The 20,845-nt window shown below is 38.7% G+C and overlaps 1 protein-coding gene and 1 pseudogene across 2 annotated transcripts in view; both read left to right on the top strand.

Moving 5' to 3' along the window:
• The window catches only part of GAB2 (GRB2 associated binding protein 2), a 157,482-nt gene that overhangs the window by 40,903 nt on the left and 95,734 nt on the right, over window positions 1–20,845 (top strand). The window lies entirely within an intron of this gene.
• LOC308416751 (large ribosomal subunit protein eL19-like) lies at window positions 17,508–18,065 on the top strand (annotated as a pseudogene). The gene has a single exon. The product of its transcript is annotated as a large ribosomal subunit protein eL19-like (transcript).

Here is a 20,845-nt window from a genome sequence, read left to right as displayed (position 1 = left end):
ATCTGTGCAATTCATATTTTTTTCCTTTCTTGTCTGTCTCTAGGCCTTTCCTAGGTCCCACTTACTAAATAAATATTTATTTGGTTAAGAGGGAAGGAACCTCAAGTCATCCAGACACTTTCACCTGGTAAGCTCTCCCCAACATTCCTGTGTACAGATCATACTTGTATCTGCTAAACCATAAGATTTATTAATTAGCTTGGTTGTAAAATGCATTTAGGGAAAGATTTTCTGGGAATTTTTAATGAAAATCTGTTTATGCTTTTAAAAGTGTAATTATAGAGAGCTCAGTAAAGCTCAGCACAATGTTTGTTCAAGATATTATGTTTGTCCAGGGTATGCGTGTGGTCTTTTTATGAATTAAGAAAGAACTTTGAGTGTTTAGAGATGACTCAGTGGTTAAGAGCACTGGCTGGCTGCTCTTGCAGAGGACCCAGGTTTGATTCCCTGCACCCACATGGCTGCTCATAACATCTGTTGTTCCAGTACCAGAGGATCTGATGCCCTCTCCTGGTTTTCCTGGGCATTAGACCTATACATGATGCACAGATACACATTTAGGCATTCATATACACAAAATAAGGAAATTTACTAAAAGACCTAGACGTGAAATTCTAGGTGATTATAATGATACACAATAAACATTTTTCACAATGGTGCTTGAGAGCTATTAATGAATAGTAAAGTTAATGGTATCATCCTTTTAATACCATCTAGGAATGCGAGAATGGGTTCCTTTTCTCTGTTGATTAAAGAATTAAAAGACAGAAAAGGCCAATGTTTATTCAAAGAAGACAATTTTATTAGATTTTAAAAGAAAAAAAACCAGTACTGGCAAACTGTAAGCTGGTAACTAGCAGCTATCTGGAAGAGAGAAACGTGTCCTGCTGGTGTGAATCCTTATAGGGATCATTCCTGTGGTGCCAGACAGCCACAGGGTAGGGAGTGTTTGTAGAGAAAGAATAGAGTCCAAAGTAGAGTGTTCCTCTTTCTCCACATCCTTGCCAGCATCTGCTGTCACCTGAGTTTCTGATCTTAGTCATTCTGACTGGTGTGAGGTGGAATCTCAGGGTTGTTTTGATTTGCATTTTCCTGATGACTAGGGATGTTGAGCACTTCTTTAGGCATTTCTCAGCCATTCTATATTCCTCAGTTGAGAATGCTTTGTTTAGCTCTATACCCCATTTTTAATACAATTATTTGGTTCTCCAGAGTCTAACTTCTTGAGTTCTTTGTATATATTGGATATTAGCCCTCTATCAGATTTAGGATTAGTAAAGATCCTTTCCCAATCTATTGGCTGCCATTTTGTTTTCTTGACAGTGTCCTTTCCCTTACAGAAACTTTGCAATTTTATGAGGTCTCGTTTGTGTTGATGCTTGATCTTAGAGCATAAGCCATTGGTGTTCTGTTCAGGAAAATTTCCCCTGTGCCTATGTGTTCTAAGCTCTTCCCCACTTTCTCTTCTAATAGTTTCAGTGTACCTGGTTTTATGTGGAGGTCTTTGATCCACTTGGACTTGAGCTCTGTACCTGAGATTCCACCTCACACCAGTCAGATTGGCCAAGATCCAAAAATCAGATGACAGCAGATGCTGGAGAGGCTGCGGAGAAAGAGGAACACTTCTCCACTGTTGGTGGGGTTGCAAACTAATACAACCACTCTGGAAATCAGTCTGGCGATACCTCAGAAAATTGGATATAGTACTACCTGAAGACCCAGCTATTCCACTTCTGGGCATATACCCCAGAGACACTTTAATACACAACAAAGATATATGCACCACAATGTTCATAGCAGCTCTATTTATAATAGCCAGAAGCTGGAAAGAACCCAGATGTCCTTCAGAAGATGAATGGATACAAAAATTGTGGTACATTTACACAATGGAGTACTACTCAGCCACCAGAAACAATGACTTAACCAAATTCTTAAGAAAATGGCTGCATCTAGAGAATATCATCCTGAGTGAGATAACCCAGTCACAAAAGAACAGACATAATATGCAGTCACTGATATTGGGATGCTAACCCCAGAGGCTTGCACTCCCCCAGAAACAACTCACAGACTGTATGAAGTCCAAGAAATAAAGAAAACAATATATATATATATATATTTACAAAACAAGAAAAAAAAAGAATGGATTGATTTGCATTCTTCTGCATGCTGACTGCCAGTTGAACCAGCACCATTTGTTGAAGAGGCTGTCTGTTTTTTAATGAATGTGTTTAGCTCCTTTGTCAAAGATCAAATGACCATAGGTGTGTGTGTTCATAATTCTTTTCTATTGATCTACCTGCCTGTCTCTGTACTAGTACCATATAATTTTTATCACAATTGATCTGTAATACAGCTTGAGGTCAGGGATGGTGTTGGTTGGTTTTTTCAAGATAGGGTTTCTCTGTATTGCCTTGGCTGTCCTGGAATTCACTTTGTAGACCAGGATGGCCTCAAGCTCATAGAGATGCGCCTGCTTTTGTGTCTGAAGTACTTGAATTAAAGTCATGCACCACCACCCGTGGTTTACTGTGTCAATTTTTAAAGAATGAAATAGATAGAAAGAGTAGCATGCAGGGTACTAGAGAGATGACTTAGTAGTTAAGAATATTGACTGCTCCTCAAGAGACCTGGGTTCAATTCCCAGCACCACATGGCAGCTCACAACTGTAACAGTTTCAGGGGGATCCAACACCCTCATACAAACACATGTAAACGTAAAACACCAATGCAAATAAAATATTTTTTAAGTTGCATACATTGTAAAGCTATTCATAAAACTTTGAAGTTCAAGCTCAGCCTAGTGGTGCATGTCTTCTTTAATCCCAGTACTTGGGAGGCAGAGGCAAGTGGATCTCTGTGAGTTCAAAGTCGACTTGATCAACAAAGTGAGTTCCAGGACAGCAAGGGTTACACAGAGAGGCCATGTCTCTAAACAAAAATACAAACAAATAAGTAAATAAGAAAACTTTCAAACTTTAAAGTACAGTTCATTTCTAAATACTGTGCTACAATTTAAATAGCATTTGATTAGTTTGTTGTCAAATCCCTTAAACTAGACAGGGATGGTATTAGAATAAGAGATTTCTAGAAAATGCTAGATTATAGGCTGTGTTCATCGTCCATGCCTTTTGACTGAGCAATTACATTTTCCTCTCTGCCTCACATTCTTCTTTCTCATCACCTGCATGTCCTCTGTGGACTTTGCCCATTTGCTTCTGAAGGCTGGTTTAAAGACAGTTTTCTTAACACCTCCCTGATTCTGGCTTCAATGGTGCTTACTATGTTTGTCATATACTTTAGAACCTTTTCTTCAACCATTCATATTCATTCTTTGAGCATCTTCACCTTTACCTTCTCCTTTGGTAATAGGTTGTGTTTTTGGTTTTTGTTTTGCTTTGTTTTATTTTGTTTTTTGAGGTAAGGGTTGTTTCTTTCTACTTAAAAAATTCTGTTTTACTTCTAGATTATGAGCTTCTGGACAGCAAACGCCTTTATTCATCTATATGTCTTAGTACTTTATATCTAGTACAAGATAGGTGCCTCAGAAACTTTAGCATGAATATCTTTAAGAAAAATATATAACAGATTACTCAATAAAACACCTGATGAACACTTACTGTATGTTGGGGTGGTGGCTGGTGTGGGGATGGGTACTGATATGTTTAGAAAAGCACTGTCTTCTGAGAACATGGAACTATAAGCTCACAGGATTGCTGACACAGACATCATGCTCACGTGTAGCTGCCTAGTTGTTTATACAGCCAATGTGTAAGTTCCCATTTCTGTTTTGAATATTAGTCATCAGAACCAGACAGGAAAATGTTCTCTATCCATCTTAATTAATTTTCTCAGGAATATAGGCATCTATCTTTTTTTTCTGATATAAGGACCAAGAAGTCCTAAAAAAGATTAATTGGAGGACATAAGAGAGGTCTCACCCTTTTTATAACAAGTAAGAGGTTTCTTAGTATCTCCCATAACAGGAATATGGCTGTAGGTTTCTGCTGGAAGAGACAGCAGTTATTGCTGTAATATACTCTGTGCTGTGCTTTTTAAGTACACACTCTTTTGGAATAATATATTTGCCTGGACTTTGAACCTTCTATCTATGAAATTAAATCTCGTTACCCTTTAGTATTAACATCTTTTTAGCTGACTATCCACATAGATATAACAGCATTTCTCTAGAGAAATAAATCATATTAAGTTTTTCCATTTCTTCACTTTAACATTCCTGGATTGTTAAATTTAGCGGTACCTTTTGAAAACAGTTTGCTACTTACCAAGTACTGTTTTTATTTAGTCTGGGGCTCTTTTTGAATTTGTGGATTTGTCTAATTACTTTTGTGATTAAAACAGTAAAGTAATTGACTCTTTTACTGATGAGCCTAACTGATTTATATTTGTTATGATTGTGAAACTATTTAGACTTATCAGAAATTTTCTATTTCCTCTTTTAATCTTTGTACTGAATATTTTGCCTTTTCTTACTTTGTTTTTGCTCCTCTATTAATGTGGACCTTGTTTTTTATGTACTTTATTAGTTTTCCTAGATGTTTTCTTATACACACCTGTTATGGTTTGAAAGCATATACTAAAGATTCTTGTGTTGTAAACAATTCATAATGTGACGGTGTTGGTAAGAGGGACCTTTAAAAAGTGATTAAGTCATTAGTGGTCTTCTTTCACGAATAGATCGATGTTGCCCTGAATATCTGTGAGTTCAGGTCCTCTTTGTTTGTTTCTGCTTACCTTGCTCTTCTGCCCTCCATGAGAAGGTGATGCATCAAGAAGACCTTTGCTAGAAGTGAGCTCCTTGACCTTGAACTTTACCTGTATCAAGAACTGTAAAAATAAAACAACTTTATTCTTTATAAATGATCCATATAAGCATTGTTTTGCAGTCTGACACCTAAAAAATGCTTACTAATTTTTAAATTTTAGTATAAAATACAAGCACATGGCTTAACTATAAATTATTTAAGAAATATATGTGAAGAGTCTTCCCTTGATTCTTCTGCCTCAATCTGCTCAATTATAATCCCTTGGTAAACACATCTCTATAATACATATTGACCTATACATTTTAATGCAGATCATAGTTATAAATACAAATGTATAATATTCTAGTTACTTATTTTATGTAATACCGCAAAGCACAAAGTGAAAATATACTTGTCACTTAACACATCTTGATAATCTTTACATATTAATGTTGAGATTTTCCTTCCCCATAACTTTCATTAAAATACTTGGGTGTAATTATAACAATTAGTGGAGTCATAACTGATTCTTAGTATCTGTTTGTCTATCTGTCTGTCTGTCTGTCTGTCTGTCTGTCTATCTATCTATCTATCTGGGTCATTCAAAACTTCTGGACTCAAGAAGTTCTGTTACCATAGCATACTGAGTAACTAGGAATATGAGTCCATGCCATGATGCGCACCTCTCTTAAATTTGTTTATAAATATTTACATTGTTCTCTATCTCACTTAAAAACTTACAGTTGCAGAAGGCTATAATCCAGTGACTTAAAAATAGACTGTAAAGTGTATGGATGTCATTTTATACATGTGTTTTCTCTAAGATAATTTTTCAGAAAGGAATTGGCTGGTAAATATATATATATGTATATATATATATATATTAATATATTAACCTGATTAGAAAATATACATACTATTACAATTCTGATTTATTTCATCTCATTGTGTCATCTTGCCCTCAGAAGATAATAACACTCCTTCTGGTAAAGAATATTTGTTTTCCCACAGTCTTCCCAACATAATTGAATTTCTAGATTTTTTCTCATTTTTCTGGGTTTCCTGGTCTCATTAATAGTAGATATTTTTATATAAGATAAATATTTTATAACAGGAATTATGAAATATTATGTGATTTTTTTAAAAACACAGTTTATAATTTGTTTATAGGGATTTGCATGTTTGTGTATTTGTGTGTACATTTATATCATCAAAAGATCTATAAATTTTTATATTCACTGTGAGACTTTTATTAGCTCTGGATATCAGATATATAAGAAATATATTCCCAGGTGGTGCTTATAAAAAAAATATATCATACTGTTTTCTGTATGTCTGTTTTCTTCCCTTACTCCCTCCTTTTTGCTCCCTTCCCTTCTTTCTCCCTCTTCTCTCCACTGTTACCCACCAGGCCTCGAACTCTCAGTCCTATCTTAGATCCCAAACCACAGATATGAGCCAGAATTCTTAGCTCTGCCTAGTCTCTTTTAGTTTTCAATACATTTACATTTAAATACTACCTCAAGTCTTTTACCCATGGATTTGAGATTTTACTTCTATCATAATCTAAGTATTTGATATATTACTAAACATTGCTAGAGTTATTAAAAAACTAAATTCTATGGGTTGAATTGTATATATGGTAATATATGTTCTTTTTATTAATAAGACTTTATAGTGTATTTTTATCATATGTTGCAGTGGTCTTTCTTTACTAATGTTCTTACTTATTTTTATATGAATTTTAAAATTGCCTTCTAATTTTAATATGTATTAATTATATTAAATTAATTAATTTAATAATTAAATAAATTAATTAAATTAATAAATTCTCTTAGGGATTATATTAGTTAAGTTTTTTTGTTGTGATAAAGCACCATGACTAAGGTAAGATGTAGGAGAAATAATTCATTTGTCTTTAACGCTCAGAGTGCTAGAGTCCACGATAGCAGAGTAGACGCAGCAGCAGGCTGCTGGCATGGCTACTGTAGATGTTAAGGGCTAACATCTTTTTTCTTTTTCTTACACTCCAGATTCTGGTCCCCTCCTGTTCCACCCTCTAACTCCCATACCTCCTCCCCACAGCCCTGTCTTCCTGAGGATGCCCCAACCGCACCTACCCCACCAGACCTCTAAACTCCCTGGGGCTTCCAGTCTCTTGAGGGTAAGATGCATCTTCTCTGACTGAACCCAGATCTGGAAGGCCTCTGCTGTATATGTGTGCTTGGGGCCTCATATCAGCCGGTGTATGCTGCCTGGTTGGTGATCCAGTGTCTGAGAGATCTTGGGAGTCCAGGTTAATTGAGACTGCTGGTCCTCCTACAGGGTCACCCTCCTCAGCGTCTTCTAGCTTTTCCATAATTCAACCACAGGGGTCAGCAGCTTCTGTTCATTGGTTGGCTGCAAATATCTGCATCTGACTCTTTCAGGTGCTTGTTGGGTCTTTCAGGGGACAGTCATGGTAGGTCTTTTGTGAGCACTCCATAGCCTCAGTAATAGTGTCAGGTCTTGGGGCCTCCTTTTGAGCTGGATTCCACTTTGGGCCTATTACTGACCTTCTTTCCCTCAGTCTCTTCTCCATTTCCATCCCTGCAGTTCTTTCAGACAGGAACAGTTCTGGGTCAGAGTTTTGACTGTTGGATGGCTACTCCATCCCTCCACTTGATGCCCTGTCTTTCTACTGGAGGTGGACTCTACAGTTCCCTCCCCACTGTTGGGCGTTTCATCTAAGGTCCCTCCCTTTCAGTTCTGAGGGTCTCTCACCTCCCAGGTCTCTGGTACATTCTAGAGGGTTACCCCCCACACCTCCTACCTCCTGAAGCTGCCTGTTTCCATTCTTTCTGTTGTCCTTAGGGCTTCAGTCCTTTTCCCCCACCCAATTGAATCAAAAACACAAAGTAGATGGAACTAACTCCAAATGGCAGGAGTCTTTAAAAACTCAAAACCCACCTGCAATTACATCTTTTCTCCAACAAGGCCATAATTCTAACTCCCAAATAGTTTAGTCAACTAGGGGCTCTCTCTCTCTCTCTCTCTCTCTCTCTCTCTCTCTATATATATATATATATATATATATATATATATATATATATATATATATATGTGTGTGTGTGTGTGTGTGTGTGTGTGTATGTATATGTATATGTATATATGGCATAAGGTAATATATTTAATCTCTGTACTTATTTCCCAAAATTGCTGTAACGGGTATCTTAGGTTTCATCATTTCTTTCCCAGATTTCAAATGGTTATCATAGTTGTCATTAGTGTTTCTTATATAGCATAAGTTCAAAATATTGTTTAAGCACTTACACTCCTCTCAGGATGCCCACTCTCCCCATATCTATTCAATATAGTGCTCAAAGTACTATTTAGAGCAATAAGACAACAAAAAGAGATCAAGGGGATACAAATTGGCAAAGAAGAAATAAAGGTATTGCTATTGCAGATGATATGATAGTATGCATAAATGACCTCAAAAACTCAACAAGAGAACTTTTACAGCTGATAAACAACTTCAGCAAATGGGCCAAATATAAAATTAACTCAAACAAATCAGTAGTCTTCCTCTATACAAATGATAAGCAGGGTGAGAAAGAAACTAGGGAACAACTCACTTCACAGTAACCACAAATAATATAAAATATCTGAGGGTAACTTTAACCAAACAAGTGAAAGATTTGTATGACAATAACTTCAGGCTTTTAAAGAAATAAATTGAAGAATATCTCAGAAAATGAAGTGATCTCCCATGCTCATGGATTGGCAGAATTAACATAGTAAAAATGGCCATTTTACCAAAGGTAATCTACAAATTCAACACATTTCCCATCAAAATCCCAACACAATTCTTCAAAGCCATGGAAAGAGCAATTCTCAAATTTATCTAGAAAAGCAAAAAACACAGAATAGCAAAAATAATTCTTCACAATGAAAAAACTTCTGGGGCATCCGCATCCCTAACCTAAAGCTGTACTACAGAGCAATAGTGATTTAAAAATAACGTCATGGTGTTGGTATAGAGACAGATAGGTTGATCAATGGAATGGAATTGAAGACCCAGAGAGATGGCTCAGCAGTTAAGAGCAATGACTACTCTTCCAGGGGTTCTGAGTTCAATTCTCAACAACCACATGGTGGCTTACAACCATCTGTAATGGCATCTGATGCCCTCTTTTGGTGTGTAAGAATAGAGTGACAGTGTACTCAAATATGTAAAACAAATAAATAAATCTTTAAAAAGAAACGAATTGAAGACCCAGAAATAAAACCACACATGTAGGGATACTTGATCTTTGCCAAAGAAGTAAAAAATATACAAAGAAAAAAATTAAGCATCTTCAATAAATAGTGCTAGTCTTACTGACAAAATAGATACATATTTGTCACCTTGCACAAAGCTCAAGTCCAAGTAGACCTCAACATAAAATGAGATACACTGAATCTAATAAAAGAGAAAGTGAAAAAGACCCTTGAAATCATTGGCACAGGGAGAAATTTTCTAAACAGAACTCCAGTGGCTTAGGCTCTAAGATCAAGAATTGATAAATGGGACCTCATGAAACTAGAAAGCTTCTATAAGGCAAAGGCCATAGTCAATAGGACAAACTGACAACCTACAGATTGGGAAAAAACTTTTTCACTAACCTCACATTTTATAGAGGATTAATATCCAAAATATATAAAGAACTCAAGAATCTAACCACCAAAAGACCAAACAACCCAATCAAAAAATGGGGTATAGAACTAAACAGAATTCACGACAGAGGAATCTCAAATGGTTGAGTAGCACCTAAAAAAAAAAATGTTCAAAGTCCTTAGTTATCAGGGAAATGCAAATCAAAATGACCCTGAGATTCCACCTCACACCAGTCAGAATGGCTAAGATCAAAACTCAGGTGACAGCACATGTTAAAGAGGATGTGGAGAAAGAGGAACACTCCTCCATTGCTGGTAGGGTTGCAAACCGGTACAACCACTCTGGAACTCAATCAACAATCCTCATAAAATTGTACATAGCTATGAAGACCCAGCTATACCATTTTTGGGCATATACCATACTACAGGGGCATGTGTTTCATTATGTTCATAGTGGCCTTGTTTGTGATAGCCAGAAGCTGGGAGCAACCTACTTGACCCACAACAGAAAAATAGATACAGAAAATGTGGTTCATTTACACAATAGAATAATACTACTCAGCTATTAAGAACAAGAACATCCTGAGTCTTGCAGGCAAATGGATAAAACTAGAAAATATCCTGAGTGAGGTAGCTCAGACACAAAAGGACATGCATGGTGTGCACTCATTAATAAGTAGATGTTTGCCAAAAAAGTACAAAATACCCAGGGTACAATCCAAAGATCTCAAAAAGGTTAACAAGCTGAAGGTCCCAAGTGAGGATGCCTCAATCCCACTTGGGATGGAGAAGAAAGAAATCACAGGAGGAGGAAGGGAAGGAGGGACCTGGGTGGGAAAGGAGGAAGGGAGGGGAAGAGGGAAACATGATCAGGTATTGGGTAGGGGGGAACAGAACCAAAACAGTGGGGACCAGCAAAAAGAATGAAAACAGGCAACCTCAGGAGGTAGGAGGTGAGGGAACCCTGAAGAATGCACCAGAGACCTGGGAGTTGAGATACTCTCAGGGTTCAAAGGAAGGGACCCTAGATGAAATGCCCTACAGTGGGGAAAGGGAACTTGTAGAGCCTACCTCTAGCAGAAAGACAGGCATCAACAGAGGGATGGGGTTGCTATCCCACAGTCAAAAACTCTGACCCAAAAATGTTCCTGTCTAAAGGAATTGCAGGGACAAAAGTGGAGAAGAGCCTGAGGAAAAGGAGGTCCAATGACAGGCCCAAATTGGGATCCAGCTCAAGGGAAGGCCCAAGGCCTCACACCATGACTGAGGCTATGGAGCACGCACAAAAGGGACCTATCATGACTGCCCTCCGAAAGACCTAACAAGCAGCTGAACAATCATATGCAGATATTTGCACCCAACCAATGGACAGAAGCTGCTGACCCCTGTGATTGAATTATGGAAAAGCTAGAAGAAGCTGAGGAGGAGAACAACCCTGTAGGAGGACCAGCAGTCTCAACTAACTTGAACCCCCAAGATCTCTCAGACACTGGACCAGTAACCAGGCAGCATGCACCAGCTGGTATGAGGCCTTCAACACATATACAGCAGAGGACTACCAGATCTGGGTTCAGTCAGAGAAGATGCACCTAACCCTCAAGAGACTGGAGACCCCAGGGAGTGGGAAGGCCTGGTGGGGAGGGGCTTGGGGGATTTGGCATCCTTGTGGAGACAAGAGGAGGAGGTATGGAATATGGAATAGTCAGAGGGTGGACATGAGAGGGATAAAATCTGAAGTGTAAAAAAAAATATTAAATAAAATTTAAAACATTAAAAATTTTTACATGCAGTGCCTAGAAAAGAAAAAAGAAAAAGGTTGAGGATGTTGTGGACAATGATCTAATGCTAATTTATGGATAGAGCAGAGGCAAGAATCCAATTGGAGTTAGTCTTCCATATTTTCCTCCACTCTCTTTTCTACTGGAGTCTTTTTATGTACTAAAAGAATAGAGCTGAGAACAAAAGGAGTAAGCTCTTAGGTCATTTGGTTCCATCTCAGTTGTTTCCAGTGGCATTTTAGAATCTGCTGTACTTTATGGATGAAGAAACTGAAGCTTGTGAGCTGCAAATTATTCCCACATTGTCACATATTCACAGTATCTGTCACTGTGATAGATGGATGCTTTTCCTGTTCCAGGGGAGATTGCCCTTACACTAAAATATTAAGTTCACTCCTGCTCTTCAACGAATCTCCACCTCTGTGGTCTCTTATTCTGTGGTTGTGAAATATTCTAAGGGCATTTTGTCTTTGAAAATGAACCAGAACCTGGAGGGTTAACAAAAAAATGAAAGGGTGAATGGGGAGTCCTTTTCTCCTCAACTAAAGAGCTGCTGGGCTGTTTCACTTGCACCACATGTGTTCCATTACAGTATAATGATGTAATTACCAGTAATACTGCTTCTGCTTGAGTAGTGGTAGAGAGGCAGCATTAAGGAAAAGACTAGCCTACTTCTCTCCTAAGAGCCCACTTCAGTCTATTAGATTGAAGATGCTGGAAGGCGAATGGCTTCAGCAGAGGAAAAGGTCAGATTTAAAAGCTTTTCTGGGCTTGGCATTTATTATTGCCTTTTTGACCTTCAGAAAAGTCCCTTGTGTGTTTGTTCTTGAATTTTGCCTTTCCCATTAATACTTGAAAGCTGTATTGCTGGCCATCCAGTCTTTGGCATAGTTGTTATTCAAGAAGACATAGCCCCATCCAGACCACCAGTTCACTTATCTTTCCTGACTCTCTTTCTAGGGTCTTCTTTACACTAGTGAGTATTTAGTTATCAGCAACACATGCAACCTCTACCTCCACATACATAATTAGAATCGTGAAATAAAAAAGATGGGGCACCTTGTGCAAATCACTTAACCTTCCTGTAAAATTATTTGAAAGCATGGCTCCTGCTACCTGATGATTACGAGGCGTTATTAACAGTCTCTGGAACACAGCAGACCTTATACATTTTCCCCATTAGAGAGTAGTTGTCATTCTTTCAGTAATATTAAGGCACAGGAGAACACAAGAAAATTTCACTTATTTCAGCTCTCTGCATGGTGCCAGCTTGAGGTTAGAAGCATCTAGGTCACATATGAGTACATTAGAAATGCAGAGACTCAAGCTAAGCCTGGTCAATGTTTTTCTGCTTTAGTACCAGGAGCTATTTGGGTTTGCAAGAATCCTATTTTAATTCAGACCTAGACTCTCTAATACATAGGTCATGAATACGTATTTAAATTTTAATAAATTAAAAACCAAATAAAATTTAAATTTTCCTTTCTCAGTTGTACTTGGCTACCACACTCCAACTGCTGTGTACATGTATATGCCTAGTTGTAACTGTACTAGATAACTCAGGTAAAAGCATTTTCTTTCTTTTTTTTAAAATTTCTTTCATACTTTTGTTTTTCTTTTTGTTTTATTGGATATATTTTATTTACATTGCAAATGTTATCCCCTTTCCCAGTTTCCCCTCTATAACCCCCCCATTCCAACCCCCTCCCCTGCTTCTAAGAGGGTACTCGCCCACCTACCTCCTCCCACCTCTCAGCCCTGACATTCCCCAACACTGGAGCATCAATCCTTGGCAGGACCATGGGCTTCTCCTCCCATTGATGCCCAACAAGGACATTCTCTGCTACATATACAGTTGGAGCCATGGGTCCATCCATGTATACTCTTTGGACAATGATTTAGTCCCTGGGAGTTCTGGTTGGTTGGTATTGTTGTTCTTATGGGGTTGTAAACCCCTTCGGGGTTCCTTCAGTTCTTTCTCTAACTCCTCCATTGGGGACCCCATTGTCAGTTCAATGGTTGGCTGTGAGCATCTGCCTCTGTATTTGTCATGATCTGCCAGAGCCTCTCAGGAGAAGCTATATCAGGCTCCTGTCAGCATGTACTTCTTGGCATAAGCAATATTGTATGGGTTTGGTGGCTATATATGGGGCTGGATCTCCAGGTGAGGCAGTCTCTGGATGGCCTTTGTTTCAGTCTGTAGGTAAAATCATTTTCATCACTACTGAAAGTTTAGTTGGATAGAGCTGTGTTCAAATCAATAGTCCTTAAACTTTAGCATAAATTGGTTCAGTTAGATGACTTAATTTTTTTTTAAATGTGGACTCATCCCTGATGTTTCTGATTCTGTTAGTACAATGTAGGGCTAGAGATCTAGCCTTTAGGTGATATTCATAATGGTGGTCCAGGACCATGTACTGAGAGCCCTCAGTGTGAAGTAAAAAATCTTTTTGTTGTTGCTGTTTTTGAGACTGTACAGCTCTCACTATATAGCCCTAGCTGTCCTAGAACTCACTATGTAGACCAGGTTGGCCTCAAACTCACAGAGACCTGCCTGCCTCTACCTCTCAAGCACTGGAATTAAAGGTGTGTACCAGCATGCCCAGCTTGAAGCAAAGACTCTTGACCTGAAATTTGTGGGCCTCTCAAACTTGAATACCAAATAATACATACCTCTGTGGTTTACAGGATATAATACTTATGGTTTTAATTTATTCATTAAGCATCTCAACAGGTCAGGAAAACTCAGACTCTGTTAACAAAATCTGACTAGTAGGGACTTAAGTCATAAGGACACTGACACGTGTTTAATGTACTAAAAAGTAACAGGTATCAAGGAGTTTGTTTGCTGTTTTGTAGCTCAAGCATTTTGCTAAGAAAACTTGGTACTTTCTGAGCTCCAGAAAAAAAACTTTAATGTTTAGTTTTGAGGATTTTTTTTTCTTATTGGCTGTAACTAGGTGACCTGTCCCTCTCTAGATCAGTCCTAGGTGGGGAGGGGGCGGCGTGTGGGGACAGAATTTACATAATTGCTTTAGGCCAGTTGTATTTCAATCCCTGTAACTAGAAAAAGAGGCTACCTTCCCTTGAGGGGTGGCAAACAAATCTGTAACCTCTCTTAATTTTGGCTTTAGCTTTTGAGGCAAGGTCTCGTGTGGGTCAGGCTAGCCATAACTTGCTATGTAATGGAGGTTTTCCTTGATCTCCAGGTCCTCCTGCTACCTCCCAGGTGGTGCATTTATAGATATGTACTACCATGCCTGGCTTAAATCTATATTCTACAACAGGAAAGAAAATGGCTTTGGGTTTCTCTGTGAATGAGCTCAAAACAGGGACATCTGTTTGCAGCATTCAGCAACGGGCTTGCTTTCATCCTGCTAGACAAGAAGGGCACAGACATATTGTGCTGTGACGCCTCCTGCAGGGTGTTGCCTTTCTATCTTACAGTGAACTTTATAAAGACATTCAGGTGAGTGAGGATAGAATTTAAAAACCTGATCTAGGCCTCTAGGAATCAGTATCAAGTGAATTTTAAGGCTGATCCCTCTGTGTTGGAGTCCCCCAATTCTAAAATGTAGTCTTACTTGATTCCTTTTGGCCAAGTCCCGGATGAAGTACAAGTCCTTATATTTTGGTTCCATGGTCATTTTCTACTGTGGTTTTTTTTGTTTGTTTGTTTGTTTGTTTGTTTGTTTTGTTTTCTCTAATTGGTCCTCTGAGAGCTAGAGATCTGGTCCTGAATCTTCAGACTAAGAACTTGAACTCTGCTGCTGGACTTTTAGATCCCATCTACTTGTCAGCACCCCTTTTCATTTCCTCCTGCTATAGTTTAGGTCCTTTCTTTGCTAAGTAAAGAGATACATTTTGCTTTTTTTTAAGTCTAATGTGAAGACTCTTCTAGGTAGAATAGCAAATGAAGCATTGGGAGTTACTGATATCAGAAGAGAAGATATAAAAAGGTTGAGCATATCTCTGTGAGTCTGTGGAACAACACTGAAGACCTGGCCATCTAAGTTTTAGCCAGAGACTCCTTGGTACTGTGAGCCAAGGCTGGGAATCAACAGAATGAAGACCAAAATCCAAATGTTGTTTTATTTTAAGATAGCATATCACTCTAACTCAGAGGCCCACCTGCCTCTGCCTCCCAAATGGTAGGATTAAAGGGGTGTGGCAGCTTGGCAAGCAAACCTTTTTGTCTGTGTCCCCTTCCGGCCAGAGTAGGTCAGTGTTAAATTACAGTTTGTGGGTCTATGAAAACATTAGTATACAGAAAAGGGGACTGTGCTACAGAGAGGATGGAAGCAGGGAGAGATAGAAAGACCTAAACTGACAAAAGGATCTCTAAGAACCCTTCCAACACTGGCATTGCAATTAAGTATAAGAGTGCAGAGATTGTAGTGAACAGAGTTTGGTGCCCTCCTACTTTAGACAAAATCGTGACCTGTTCTTGAGCTGACAGCTGTCCAGCCAACCACTGGATACAGTACCCAATTGTTTGCTGCCCAAATCCTGCAAGTCTGCTTCCTCTAACAACTGTTCTGCAGCTCCCCTCCCCCACCTTCTTAGGACAGAAGTGGACTTGAAGGGGTATGTTTCAGTTCCCTGGCCCCTGTGTGTCTTCCTCTCATAGACATATTCAAAATGTCTAGGGAATTTTCACTTTCCAAAGTTGCTTACCAGAAACAGTTTGGCAGAGTACACTCTGGGGCGGAAGCTTTAGTCAAATGAGCACAAAAGCATAGAACCCTATATTGAATTCTTTGTGCATGGGAAATGGGAGCAAAGGAGCTTTAGTAAAATCTTAGCTTAGGCTAAATCAGAAGTGGAGATGAAAAAACAACCCAAAATTTGCTTTAAAGGGCTTTACTCCTGATTCTGAGTAACACTCAGATTATGACAGAATTCAGTGGATGCTTGTATATACTTTAAAATTATTTTCATTTGGTATTATAATTTATAACGAAACAATGAAAAGCTTCCTTTTTTATAATACAGATTTCAAAAAGTGAAGCTTGGCTGCTAAGGATTAAACAAGCAGCAGAGCCGCTCTCACAGAGGAAGTAAATGAAAATGTGAAGGCTTAGGAAAATTATATTTGGTTAAAAATGGAGGTTTTTTTTTAAAAAAGTTGAAAAACGTGTTTCACTGAAAACCAGTATTCGTGGATTCTAAGGTTAAAGGAAATAAGGATAAGTAGAAAGGATAGTCCAGAGTCCAGTCTTCTTCTAGTCTTCAGTGTTGGTCTCCCTTAGAGCTCCCTTTCCCGGAGTTCTTTAAGGGGTACAATGTCTACAGCTTCATCCATATTCTCCTTGATTTTTGGCTCAACTTCAGGGGAGATGGACTACAGCTGGTCTGAAATCAGAAGACAGTGAATTTATTTAAGCTTTCAGCATGACCTATTTGCCTTTTTCCACTGCAATGAATGGAAATACAGACAACGGAATGTTTCACAAGACAGAACGCAAAGAGAATAAGAATGAGAAGTGTGTGATATGTTTTGGCCTTTAAAAAAGAAACATTACAGACTTTTTTTTTAACCTCTGTCATCTGTGATCCATCACCCATTTAGCCAAGATATTTTGGCTTTTTGACTCTGGGAAACCAGTGGGCGGGTAATTTTGGAGAAGCTAAGAGTTAGCAAAATACCAGCAGATGCTAGAGCCAAACAAGAGAACTCTCCTTGGTCTCACAACTGAGGTATATCCTGCTTGCTACTCTTCAAGACTCCTTTGGGAAAGACTACAGAAACCGCACATATGAGAAGATAACTCATTCCTCTCTAGAAATGACCTTGCTCGTGTCCTAGGCTCTCAGTAACGAGCAGGCCTAGGCAATGGAAGAAGACAAATACTACATGTTCTCATGTTCTCCCTCTCTCTCTCTCTCTCTCTCTCTCTCTCTCTCTCTCATTCATTGTGTATTGTGTCTGTGTGTATGTCTGTGTCTGTGTGTGCATACACATTCGTGTGTATATGAAGGTCTGAAGACAATTGACCAGGAATTCTCTCTTTTTATCATGTAGATTGATTCTGAAGCTCAAACTCAGGTTGTTGGGCTTGGTAGCAAGTACCTTTACAAACTTATTTATCTTGCTGACTCTCATCGTTTCTAAATTTTTTAAAGGCTCTATAGGCATTCTGTTCCCTAGCCTGATACCTTCCCAGGCTCCAGACACAGGCAGTCTTTCTTCATTTTCTTTAACCATGTTTCCTTCACATGAGTTGATATATGGATGTTGTAGTAATCTATAGTGTACATAACTATTAGTATAATATCATCTATTTTCAATCATTGGAAAATGTTAAGAATTTCTAGTCTTGCAGCCATGAGTATGCTCAGACTACAGAAGAGGCTTGCCTCTACTGTCCTCCGCTGTGGTAAAATAGAAGGTCTGATTGGACCCCAATGAGACCAACAAAATTGCCAATGCCAGCTCCTGTCAGCAGATCAGTAAGTTGATCAAAGATGGAATGATCATCCAGAAGCCTGTGACTGTCCATTCCTGGGCTCACTGCCAGAAAAATACCTTGGCCCAATGGTAGGGCAGAGGAAGGGTACTGACAACGCTTGCATGCCTGAAGTAACCTGAATAAGGATGAGGATCGGGCGCCAGCTTCTCAGGAGATACTAGGAATCTAAGAAGATAGACTGCCATATATGTCACAGCCTGTACCTGAAGGTCAAAGGGAATGTGTTCAAAACCAAGCGGATTCTCATGGAGCACATCCACACACTGAAGGTGGACAGGGCCTGCAAGAAGCTACTGGCTGAGGCTGGCAGGTCTAAGACCAAGGAAGCTTGAAAGCACTGGGAGTAGCACCTCCAAGCTGAGGAGGAAAAGATCATCAGGACTCTGTCCAAGGAAGATGAAACCAAGAAATAAAGCTTCCCTCATGTTTGTACATAATGGCCTGGCTGTGGCCTCACAGGGATCAGTCATTAAAATAAAACAAGCCTTAAAAAATGTCTAGTCTTGTCTTATTCTTCTTTCTATACTAAACACAGTAATTGCTCTATTTCTTAATTTATTGCTTTGCCATATCTTTGAGATTTTAGACACAAATATATTTTTAATTTCTGTACTGGCAAGTGGGTTATTTTTTTTCACTATTTTGCATAGTAGTATAATGGTTATCCTCACATATATCTTTTTTAAAAGTTCCTAAAATGTATTCCTAGAAATACATATGTTAATTTAGATTGATTTTCTTTCTTTCTTTCTTTCTTTCTTCTTGTGTGTACATGAAAGTATGCACAGGCCAGAGGACAACATTAAGAAGCTGGTTATCACCATGATGTGGTTTTTGAGGATTGAACTATGATCATTAGGCTTGGCAGAAGAATTTATCTGCTGAGCCATCTCACCAAACCTAGATTTATTCCTTAAGGCACATAATATAAATATTGACAGGCTACTCCCCTATACCCCTTACCCCCAGAGAATGGTCTGTTTTCAATGAGCTGTTCAATAAAACATAGGAACAGTTACATACTTGTCTTAGGGTTTTATTGATAACATAAAGGAAAACATTTAATAAGGGCTGGCTTACAATTTCAGAGGTTCAGTCCATTGTCATCATGGCAGGGAACATGGCAGTGTGAAGGCAGAGATGGTGCAGAGGAAGTAGCCGAAAATTCTGCATCTTGATCCAAAGGAGCCAGGAGGAAACTGGCTTCCACGTCAGGCATAACTTGAGCATATCTCTCTCTCTCTCTCTCTCTCTCTCTCTCTCTCTCTCTCTCTCTCTCTCTCTCTCTCTCTCTCTCTGTGTGTGTGTGTGTGTGTGTGTGTGTGTGTGCTATATAAATATATGTATATGTGACCTCAAAGCCTACCCCCACAGTAACACACTTCCTCCAACAAGGCTATACCTACTCCAACAAGATCACCTCCTAATAGTTCCACTCCCTATGGGCCAAGCATTCACACATATGAGTCTTTCGGGGCCATGCATATTCTAACCAACAACACTTCACCCCTGGACCCATTAATGGACACCTTTAAACACAATTTCTGTTTGGAAAGCATCTCACTAAGGTAGCATTGTCTCTGTCCACATCCATGAGGGTTTAAGAGTCCCCTAGTTGAATACAGTGCATGGCCTACTATAGAAACTATGGGAAATGTCTCAGTGATACAAACCCTGTACTGTCCTCAAACTGATTTTCTGTTCTGAATGGAATAGAATAGAAGATGAGAAGCTGCTATAAAATCTTTTTGTAATATGTGCAAAGAGATCTAAGTAAAACATAGAAATTGTTAGATAAAGAAGGATTTGCATTACACTTATAAGATCAAGGACTGTATTGTTGAGGAGATGGCATTTAAAGCATGTCTTGAAGGAAGAGTATAATTTTCACATAGTTGGGGAGCTGCCTGAGGGATGTGAGTTATGACATTGAGCCTAAGTAGCTCCCATATTTTTAAAAAATGCTTACTCCACAAAACAGATACTTACCACATAAATTCCTACACACAGGCTTGGTTCTCTTAAACGAGCTTTGTCCTGTCCTGCTTCCATGTGTGTGCTCACCAGAGTAAAGGAAGAGATCATTAGAATTTAGATTTTAGCTTAAAACTAGCTTCACCTCTCTACTCTGTGACCTTGGGTAAATTTTGTGTACTGGTTAATAGCTTTGAGAAAATAATAACAACACCTGTGTTTTCTAGAGTCATTTATGTTTAGGTATAGATGTGAATTTACAAAGAAAGTACTTAGAGTGTTACCTGTCACATGCCAAATACCCTTTTCTCCTTCCTGGAAACTTCCATTTGTTCTTTCCCCTATGTCTATTAATTAAAATCCTACCTGACCTTTATTTAGCTCTTACATCACCTCTTAATAAGGCATTTTCAGTGCTTCCAGATGATATACAGTCTTTCCTTCACATGCTAATTGATATGGAATTTGAGACCTTTGAAGAAAGAGTTCTAAGTAGTAAGGGAAATGGCACAGAAAGTATGGAAACCTAAACAAAATAACCCCATATTTGGAAGCAGGAAACTAAATGCTAGCAAGAGGCAGCAAGGAAGTAGTATGAATAAGGGTGCCCTGTCACTCAGTATAAGGTGATTGATTGATTTTTCAGCTTGGTTGCTCAATTTATCTCAGTAGGCCAGAGACAAAAATACTTGTCCCCAGTATTTAGTATTAGCTACAGAAATACAGCATTCACTGCTTATATTAGTTGGGACTAGCCACCAGTCTCTTAGAGAACCTGTGTTATTAAGATCAGTGCTGTGTCTGATCAGAAGTCATTCTACATGTGTCCACCAGGTCCTACTTTGGTCAGCAAAATAGAAAAACACCAACAATGACATCAGTGTGGTGAGTTTTGTAGGGAATGGCCAAAGATGATCAGCATAACTCCTTGCTCCTTTATTTACCATTTCACATCCCATAGGACCAAGAAACTACATTTTAAAATATGACTTCCTCTTTTTAAAATGCACGTATTCACTCTAAAGCCAGAAGGATTTGCTCATTATAGCTGATTGTTAACATTTGTAGAATTTTGTGTAGATGGAGGAGCTTTAGAGTTAAATAAGGTTGTCAAAAGGAAACAAAAGACTTTTGCTTTCTGAATGAACTGCATTCATTTAGAACGACAGTTTTTTTTTTTTTTTAATCTATGAGGGGTGATTTCATGCAGTTAGCTGAT

Source organism: Micromys minutus (assembly GCF_963924665.1).
Source record: "Micromys minutus genome assembly, chromosome: 2".
NCBI classification, from domain to species: Eukaryota; Metazoa; Chordata; class Mammalia; order Rodentia; family Muridae; genus Micromys; species Micromys minutus.
The sequence above is the reverse complement of the archived record's forward strand: the minus strand, read 5'-3'. Positions and strand labels throughout refer to the sequence as shown.